The sequence below is a fragment of the Octopus bimaculoides genome, chromosome 6 (assembly GCF_046866305.1).
Source record: "Octopus bimaculoides isolate indiv1 chromosome 6, ASM4686630v1, whole genome shotgun sequence".
Taxonomy (NCBI): Eukaryota; Metazoa; Mollusca; class Cephalopoda; order Octopoda; family Octopodidae; genus Octopus; species Octopus bimaculoides.
Window position 1 is genome coordinate 47,612,481 of NC_142933.1, and position 9,867 is coordinate 47,622,347.

A 9,867-nucleotide genomic window follows, 5' to 3' on the forward strand; every position below is an offset into this window, starting at 1 on the left:
TGTCTTGCTCTAGATTAATCGAAGAGAGATTCATAGAGAATAAGAGATACAAATGGAGAAACAAAGGTAAATGAGTTATGGTGGTTGTATGGTTGGGTGACGTCAAACTCGCTGTTTTCCCTTTTCTTCATTCTTCCTATTTTTTCTTACCTTCCTTCTCACCCTCTCCATCCCTCTCTCTCCCTCCTCTCTCCCTCCTCTCTCACCCTCTCTCCTCCTCTCTCCCCCTCTCTCTCTCTGACTCGCTTGCTCGAAGTAAGTAATTTATAATGAATTCGCTTTTAGAAAGAGTGCAACGTAACTTTCGCCCAAAATTGCATTCCATTGTCAGTAACTACCTAACAACAATTACAGAGTATTCAAAAATTAGAAGAGCTGCTGATAAATCAAAGATATATTTCATCTTATAAAATTTAATCTGGTTAAAAATGGGCAACAGTCATTTATATTGCAGTGGACACCGATTTTCTACGCTAATTATGTGTTTGAATCAACAATGGGGACTGATATGTGGATGCATGATTTGTAAGAAAAAAATATAGTACCCAAATCACCCTCAGACCACTTGCTGAGGTATGGTTCATTGTAGCTATACCTATCTCCCTCTAAATACATTCTACTATCTGGTATAAATAGCAGCCTTATTTCCCTCAAATAACACGCTATAGCCATATGCATGCTTATATGTGCTAATGAACTAATAAGCGAGACATGGCAAGATACGTTAGCTAGATGTATCATATACAGCAATCAGTTGTCCTTCAAGTCATATTATTCTATCTTATATTACTTTGTTTTAAAAGCTGGATATCCCCGGAACATTGCAGCAGAGAAACATGAGAGAGAAGTTAATAAATAAAGTTTGTCACCCGTTTAATCGGAATATCAATTAAGATATCAGATTTTTAGTTTGAATGTATTGTTTTAATTTGAAGTTTTTAACTCAGGAAAAACAATTATTAGTATACTTAAATGCATTTCACCTACATCGGAGATCGACTTTGATGTCTTTAAAAACGCTGAAATAAAACCAGTAATGCAGGGACGGTGGTTCAATCGACTCTGCCACTTCTCAACGTACATTAACATGGTGCCTTTGTAAGAAATCAATATTTGCTACTTATTAATTTCCTTTAAAAAAAAGAACACTAAAATCAGTAGCAATATTCCATACTACCGCAAGCCCTCGTCCTATTGATTTGCATTTATCTGTTTGCATAATCATACAGCGTTCTCAAGTTATTGATTAGGTTCATGAATTATTGATTAAGCTCATAAATTTATGGGATTAGAACCGGTTTTCTCAATTCCAAAACTTTATGAGAGAGTTTTTTTCAATGTTTATAATTCATATTAGAACGAGGAAAAGGATACATAGTCAAAGCAGATTCAACTATATTTCATGAAGTATTCATAACTACAGTACTACTAAACTTGCAACAAGTTTTCTTGCAACTAATTTAGTAATTATAATGAATATACTTTAAAATTAAGCAGCCGGTGACTTGACCGAATCTGTAGAGAGTGTAACAAAATACTTTCCCTATTTATTACCGCTCATTGCTTTCTGAGTTCAAAACCCACAGAAATCGGCTTTATGTTCCATCCTTCGATAAAGTACCAGCCCAGAGTGGTGGTTTGGTAAAATTGATACGGCGATGCAAAGTCAGAGTATTTGTTCCGGCTACTTTAGGAAATGTTGTCTGAGTTTAACACCATCACATGCGCCTAGCTTTAACACAATCACCTGCGCCTTGAGTTTTCTCGTTATGTTCACTTTCTTTCACGCATTCGAGACTAGTTGCCTGTTTGAGAATACCTTCATCCCTTCCTCCAACCCATCTCAGAGGCTCCCAAAGGGTAATAGATACTGCATTTCATCTCTGACTAAACTGTAAATAACAAAACTAACTGAAGACGGGTGGGGCCTAAGGATTCATCTAATTTTATATAAAAAATTACCATTAATATTTCATACCAATTAAAACAGTCAGGTAACTCACTATATATATATATATATATATATATATATATATACCGGAGTAAGCACATAAATGTGAAACAAGGTGGAAAAAGAGTACTCAAATACCAGAGGTAGAGTAATGTGCTTTATTGAAAGCAGCAGAAATATCGCACAAACTGTTACTCAGAGTTTCACGTTCCCGTTCGTCGGACAGTTTTGTTAGGAATTCTAACAAAACTCCAACGAACGGGAACGTGAAAACTCTGAGTAACCGTTTTTTGTGATATTTCTGCTGCTTTTAATAATACACACACACACACACACACACACACACACACACACACACACACACACACACACACACACACATATATATATATATATATATATGTATATATATATATATATATATATATATATATATATATATATATATATATGCATGTACGTATAAACATATAAAATGGGGTTTCTATAATATTACTGAAAGATCCCGATTAAGATTTTTGAAATAATGTAGTAGCAAGTTCACGAAGCGCTTCCAATGTACATTGTAACTCACCATAGGTTTCTGTTTTATGTCTGCTTTTCTTAAGGTAATTTAAAAACCATGAAAGTTTCTGTGTTGCTAGTAAATTGAAAATTTAAAAAGCTGAAATATAAAAACGAACATTTCTTCGCAATTCACAGAAATGAATGCATGCACCTGAAACGTTGTGTAAATAAAACTAAACAAGTAGCATGATACTTCACTAATATCTAAAGCTACTGCCATTCTGAGAACAAAATACTGAAATATTTCTCCGTGTAAACAAAATAAACGCTTGAAGCAGAAATATTTTATTATTCATAACTTCAACTGAAATCAAATAAAATGCCATTAAATTCCTTCATGGATACTGAAGATTAAACATAGTTACATCACTTGAATGTAGCAACACTAAATATTTCTTTGATAAATGAACTAGTTTAAAAAATCCTCTTAGATGAGTGATGTGAGATATATAAGCTGTTTCTTATCGCCATTAAATATTTTCTTTCGTTTTATATATAAACTCAGCACATCACGTTAAGTTACTTCAAGTGAAACTGTTTCGTTTACGTAATCAAACGCGGTATTTCATATATAAGCACTAAACGAAAATAAACGATTTCTATAACCCTGACCAAAAGAATATGATGAGATAAGTTAGTTATTTTACTTCATGTTAGAAAATTGGGCAAGTGTCTTCTCTTATAGACTCTGGCCGACCAAATCTTTGTGAGTCGATTTGATTGATGGAAACTGAAAGAAGCCTGTGGTGTATATGTGTGTGTGTGTGTGTGTGTGTGTGTGTGTGTGTGTGTGTGTGTGTGTGTGTGTGTGTGCATGCGTGCGTGCCTGCGTGTGTGTGTGTGTTTACATTCCACCACTGTTTGACAACTGGCGCTGATATGTTTACGTTTCCGTAACTTAGCGGTTTGGCAAAGTACCAGATTTAGAGAAAAAGTAAAACGACAAGTACTGGTGTCGATTCATTCAACTAAAATTTCTTCAAAACAACGCCCCAGCATGACCGCAGTTTCGTGAACGAAACAAGTAAAAGATAACTCTTTGTGGAGTATTGTGAGAAGTACACGTCATTGCAGTGGAACTTTCAGAATAGCTGTCTTACAAGAATTAGGATTTATAAAACGATAAAGATTTTGAACGTTTGTTGCTACACATAGAAATTCGGTGGCTTTTAAAGGGACACTGCCTGACAGTTTCTATCCTTGCAAGGCTCTTATTCTGTTCTTTGTGATGAACCAAGAAACATCAAATATGTTATTGCATATATTATATATTCACAAGTGGAGGCGCAATGGCCCACTGGTTAGGGCAGCGAACTCGCGGTCATAGGATCACAGTTTCGATTTCCAGACCGGGCGTTGTGAGTGTTTATTGATCGAAAACAGCTAAAGTTCCACGAGGCTCCGGCAGGGGATGGTGGCAAACCCTGCTATACTCTTCTACCACAACTTTCTCTCACTCTTACTTCCTGTTTCTGTTGTGCCTGTAATTCAAAGGGTCAGCCTTGTCACAATGTGTCACGCTGAATATCCCCGAGGTACACGTGTCTGTGGAGTGCTCAGCCACTTGCACGTTAATTTCACGAGCAGGCTGTTCCGTTGATCGGATCAACTGGAACCCTCGACGTCGTAAGCGACGGAGTGCCAACACACAATCATATATATTCACAAAATTCATTGAAGTTAATCTGCAACAGCAAGGAAACCATCCCTCTCCACGTTTCTTCCCAAGTTACAGCTGTTCAAATGTAACATAAGCCGTCGTTAGTTCTTCCAGTTTCCGAACCTCTCTGAAATGGAGAAGGAAAAGCGCATTTCAGAAGATGCCATTCAAGTGTATTGTTCTCTGCTGGATACATTGCACAGTGACATGTCTGACAGACTTCAGGATATTTATTTTAGATTAAAATACCAATCTAGATGATTCCTAGATATCAGTACTGAGGAACCAAAAATTGGAGAGGAAGAACAGGTTTCACTTTAAAATGACGTTGAGCTAACGCCAAAGTTCAGAAAATCACACCAGGGTTTTTTTTTTATTGCAAATGGATATCTGTAACTGATACCCTGCACGGTGGAACAAAGTCAAGATGTACTTTATTACTTTCCCAGTATATTTTGAAGATCGGGGCTTCAGTGCAGTTGCCCAGATTATTTTTGTGGAAAGAAACAAATTGAAAATTATTGAACGTACGAATCTGAGACAACTTCAACTTCTTAGTACCTTTCAGCCGGATGTCGAGAAGTTGATGCCCCTACACAATGTACATTCATCGCATGAAAAATATGAAAACAACGTGGTTACTGGTGGGATGTATATTTACTCCTTTATTTTGTAAAAACAGCAAAATGATGTGTTAACTAGGTTAAGCTTTCTTTGTGAAATACAGTTGATTTGAATTTGCAATAGAAAGAGATCTATACTTGCGGTATTGGTGGGGGGGGGGTGCGCTTGAAATATGGCCTGGGTACCAAGGGAGGGTCAATCAGAATAAGTTTGGGAACCACTTATCTAGATCACTGAAATAAATGTTTGTGTGCTTTGTTTGTGTGTGTGTGTGTGTGTGTGTGTGTGTGTGTGTGTGTGTGTGTATGCGCGTGTGCGTTGGCAGGAGGTGTGCGTGTGTTGGCAAGGGTATGTTGTGTGTGCCTGCATATACGTGAGAGGTGGTATCGATATTTATGACTGACTATGTATCTCCCTTTATACACTATAATGCAGCGGTTCGACAAATAGAAAGAATATAAGACACGTACCGGGCCGGAATAAACATACGCACGCAACTGCAATCTAATAAGTGACACTAGTAAAAGGCAAAAGACGAAAATTATAAGAAACATAATGTGTATATGTTTGTGTGTGTGTGCGTACGCCGCGCGTGTGTGTGTATGTGTGTATACATGCATACAAACACGCACACACACACACACACACTTATAAGCATGTTTGCATGTGTAAATATATAAAAATATATACATGTGTGTGTGTGATTGTGTGTACATATACATATATATATATATGTATTCCCATACATACATGCATACTTACATACATACATACATACATACATGCATATGTATATATTCATGCATGAACATATGTACATATATCAGTTCATACTGCATACTGCGTAAGCGGTAAAGGTAAAATTCCTTTAATAACAACACATAACGTATTTTGATTGTGAAGTTAGTCCACTAAATCATTTCACTATCCCTCTATCTCCTTTATATACTGCGTTTATTTTACTCAGAAATCATAACATTATTTCATCTTAGAGGAAATTGTTCGGCAGCGCAATCAGCTACTTCATTTATTTGTAATATCCGAGAATAACAGGCTATTTTCATTTCCTTCACTGCTGCCTAACTACTGCTTCACTGACGCAAGCTTCGCATGTAAACGTAGAAATTGTTTATACGCTGAGACGTGACTGTAAGTGTTCGGAAGCTTTGTGAATGATATATCCAACGAAAAAATTTAAATACAATTTTTATGAAGCATACGGATGATGGTAATTTTTTTTTTCTTTATATAACGGATTGGTTAATAAATCGTTTAAATATACAATGCTGACGTCTACAAATGTAATGACGTTGACATTTCGTCAATGAAACATGTTTATTTAAAACCGGCGTCTTGCTCACTGAAATATCTCTGTTGAGAGCAAACGGTTGAGGTTATGTTGAGAGCAACAAAGTTCAATAAAATCACCTACACCTTTTATTAAGTACTTAATTTCTAATTTAGGCGCAAGGATAACACATTTTGAGAATGAGAGCTATATCGGTAATCATCAACTTCAGTGCTTGACAAGTACTTTATTTTATTGGTCCCAAAAAGTTGAAATGCAAAGTTGACCTCAGCGAGATATGAACTAAAATTCTTAAAGAGCCGGAACAAATACTATGAGGTATTTTTCCAACGTTCGAACCAGTCTGCCAGCTCATATTCAACACTACCTACATAACTTATATTATATATCTTACACTATAAACGAATCGAATTCAGATTATAGTCTGTCTCTCCTACATCTGTCTGCCTGTATCTCTGAATATGTGCATGTATGTGTATGCATATCTATATATCTGTCTGTCTGTTTATCTATCTATCTATCTATCTATCTATCTATCTATCTATCTATCTATCTATCTATCTATCTCTCTGTCTGTCTGTCAATCTGTCTGTCTGTATATATGTCTGACTATGTATGTATGTATTTGTCAGTTTGTCTGTTTGTCTGTATGTCTTCTGTCTGTTTGTCTATCTATCTATCCATCTATCTATCTATTCCCTATGTATGTGGTTGTGTGTGTGTGTGTGTGTGTGTGTGTTTGCGTTTATGCCTCAGAAATTTCCAACTTGTAAGTTATTTCAATAATTTAGAATTATTTTAGCTACGGAGCTAAATTAACAGCAATTCATAACTCTGGAATATTTTCTCTTTTGTTCAGTGAAAAATCAGTATAACTCAAAAAAAAATTTCAGTGTTGTAAAAAGATATTCTTCCGAAATACTAAAATCTTTAAAATACATGCTTTATAGCAATCTTATAACTGCTTTAAGTAGAACTGAAAGAAAAGTAATGTAAGGCTTCTGTATTATTGAGTGGATTTTTAATTTTTTTCTACTCGTTTTTCTAGATATTATTCACGTATTATTCTGAAATATGTTAGGTATTAGAATTTTGACATATTTGTCATGTATGTCACAAAATTAGTAGTTTATCCCGGTGACAGATATTTTACAATTACAGGAAATGATTACGTAAATTAGGCTATACTGCAAAAAAGCCATGTGCCATTTCCTAAAGGCATAAAAATAAATGGAATTCGATGCCAGTTGTGCTGATAATTCTTTAGCGATTTAATGTTAAATTATATCTCCTTGTGAGTGCTTTTGCTGCGTTAGCTTCTACACTGACTGCTGCTGCTAGTGCCGCTGTTTCACACTTCTTTTTCTCTAAATCCCTTTTCTACTACTATTGTGCAAAAGCAGCTGCTTTCTTTAGCGCTCCTCTCGCACTCTATTATATGACTCATGTTGAATTGCTTAAAAATGATTTGAAGATCAGCTTCAATTAAATAGCAAGACCATGTTCGTTTTTTTTAAATTTCTTTAAAGCTGCGATATTTTAATGAGCAAACCATCTCTAAAGTTAAGTTCAACATCAAAATTGATGTAAATTTCATTTATTTCCATCATGTGGGATAAGCAGTTTTCTGAAATTTTGTTCATATATCAAGGTGTTCATAGGGAGTAGGAAGTATATCTAAAGGAGCTAGAAAGCTTGGAACGAACAGTTTGCAGCACTGAACTGAACACGCTAAGTGTTAAAATGTTACTGTTAATTTATACGTTGTTATATGATGCATTGAAAGTAACTGATAGGCTTTAGCAATCTTTTTGTTCTTGCAGGATGACGTCCCAAGTAAATCATAGATTTTCAGTTCTATTTGTTTTCCTCTTTTTGGAATATTACTTGATTTTGATTAGAGATCTTATAACACAATTGTCACACACAAACCAGTTGTGAGTTTCTGGTTGCTTAAATATTTCAACGTGATACGACATAGCAGTTCTATTGGACAAGTTTGGGGTCACTATGATCTTAGGAGAAAAGGACCTTCCGGCTTATTACTGTTCGTATAAAACGGCAAATTTTTCCCGCTGTATTCAAGGAGGAATAATACCGCTGAGAAAGGACACGATGATAATTAGACTTCTAAATATTCTTTTCTACTCTGGGCACAAGGCCCGAAATCTTTCAGGAGAGAGTCAGTCGATTAGATCGACCCCAGTGCGCAACCGGTACTTAATTTATCGACCTCGAAAGGATGAAAGGCAAAGTCGATCTCGGCGGAATTTGAACATAGAACGTAGAGACAGACGAAATACCGCTAAGCATTTTGCCCGGCGTGCTAATGTTACTTATTTCATTATTGCCCACAAGGGGCTAAACATAGATGGGACAAACAAGGGCAGACAAAGGGATTAAGTCGATTACATCCGCCCCAGTGCGTAACTGGTACTTAATTTATCGACCCCGAAAGGATGAAAGGCAAAGTCGACCTCAGCGGTATTTGAACTACCGCTAAGCATTTCGTCCGGCGTGCTAATGTTTCTGCCATCTCGCCACCTTAGACTTCTAAACATTATTTTTATACTATGTTAAGTCGGTGAACTTGCAGAATCGTAAACACGCCGGGCAAAATGCTTAGTTCGTAGTTCAAATTCCTCCGAGGTCGACTTTGTCTTTCATCCTTTTGGCGGGGCCAATAAATTAAGTACCAGTGAAATACTGGGGTCGATGTAATCGACTATCCTCTGTCCCCAAATTTCGGGCCTTGTGCCTATGCCTATAGTAGAAAGGATTATTATTATTATTATTATTATTATTATTATTATTATTATTATTATTATTATTATTATTCAGTAGTTTTAGTTTTATAACGTGCTTTCACTTCACTACCGAGCGCAGCTCTGTGCGCCTTGGGTATGTGCTGTGGTTTGCTGTGGTGCTCTTATGTTTACTGTATTGAAAGTGTTTTGCGTAGAATGTGTGCAGTACCCAGTAGTGCAATTTTCTGTATGTTATATATATTTGTAAGTCCTGGGGTTTTTGTTATGTATTTGTCTGAATATTTTTTTATTATACCTAAGGCACCTACTATGATAGGAATTGTCTCTGTTTTTAGATTCCACATTCGAGTTATCTCTATTTCCAGGTCTTTGTATTTTGAAAGTTTTTCCATTTCTTTTAGAGAAACGTTGTCATCTGCTGGTATTGATACATCAATTAGAAAGCATTTTTTTTCTTCATGATCTTTGACAACTATATCTGGTCTATTTGCCTTAATTTCTCTATCTGTGTGTATTGGCATAATAATAATAATAATAATAATAATAATAATAATAATAATAATAATAATAATAATAATAATTATTATTATTATTATTATTATTATTATTATTATTATTATTATTATACTACACACGAATGAAGCGAACTTGCGGAACCGTAAGTGCGTAGGATAAAATGTCTAGCGGCATTTCTTCCGGCTCTTTACGTTCTGACTTCTATCTTATTGGGGTCAATAAAATGGAACACTAGTTGAGCACTGGGGTCGATGTAATCGACTAGATCCATTCCCTTAAAGTTGCTGGGCTTGTGACAAAATTTGAAACAATCATTATATAATATGTAATAGTTCTAATTCAAATACATTTGTTAATAATTCAAAGAAAGGGAATCAGGACTAGGACGATTTGTCCGGGACCCCCAGAACTAGTACTAAAAGCCCTTAACCACAACGTTTACACATGCGTACGCACACACGAACACACATAT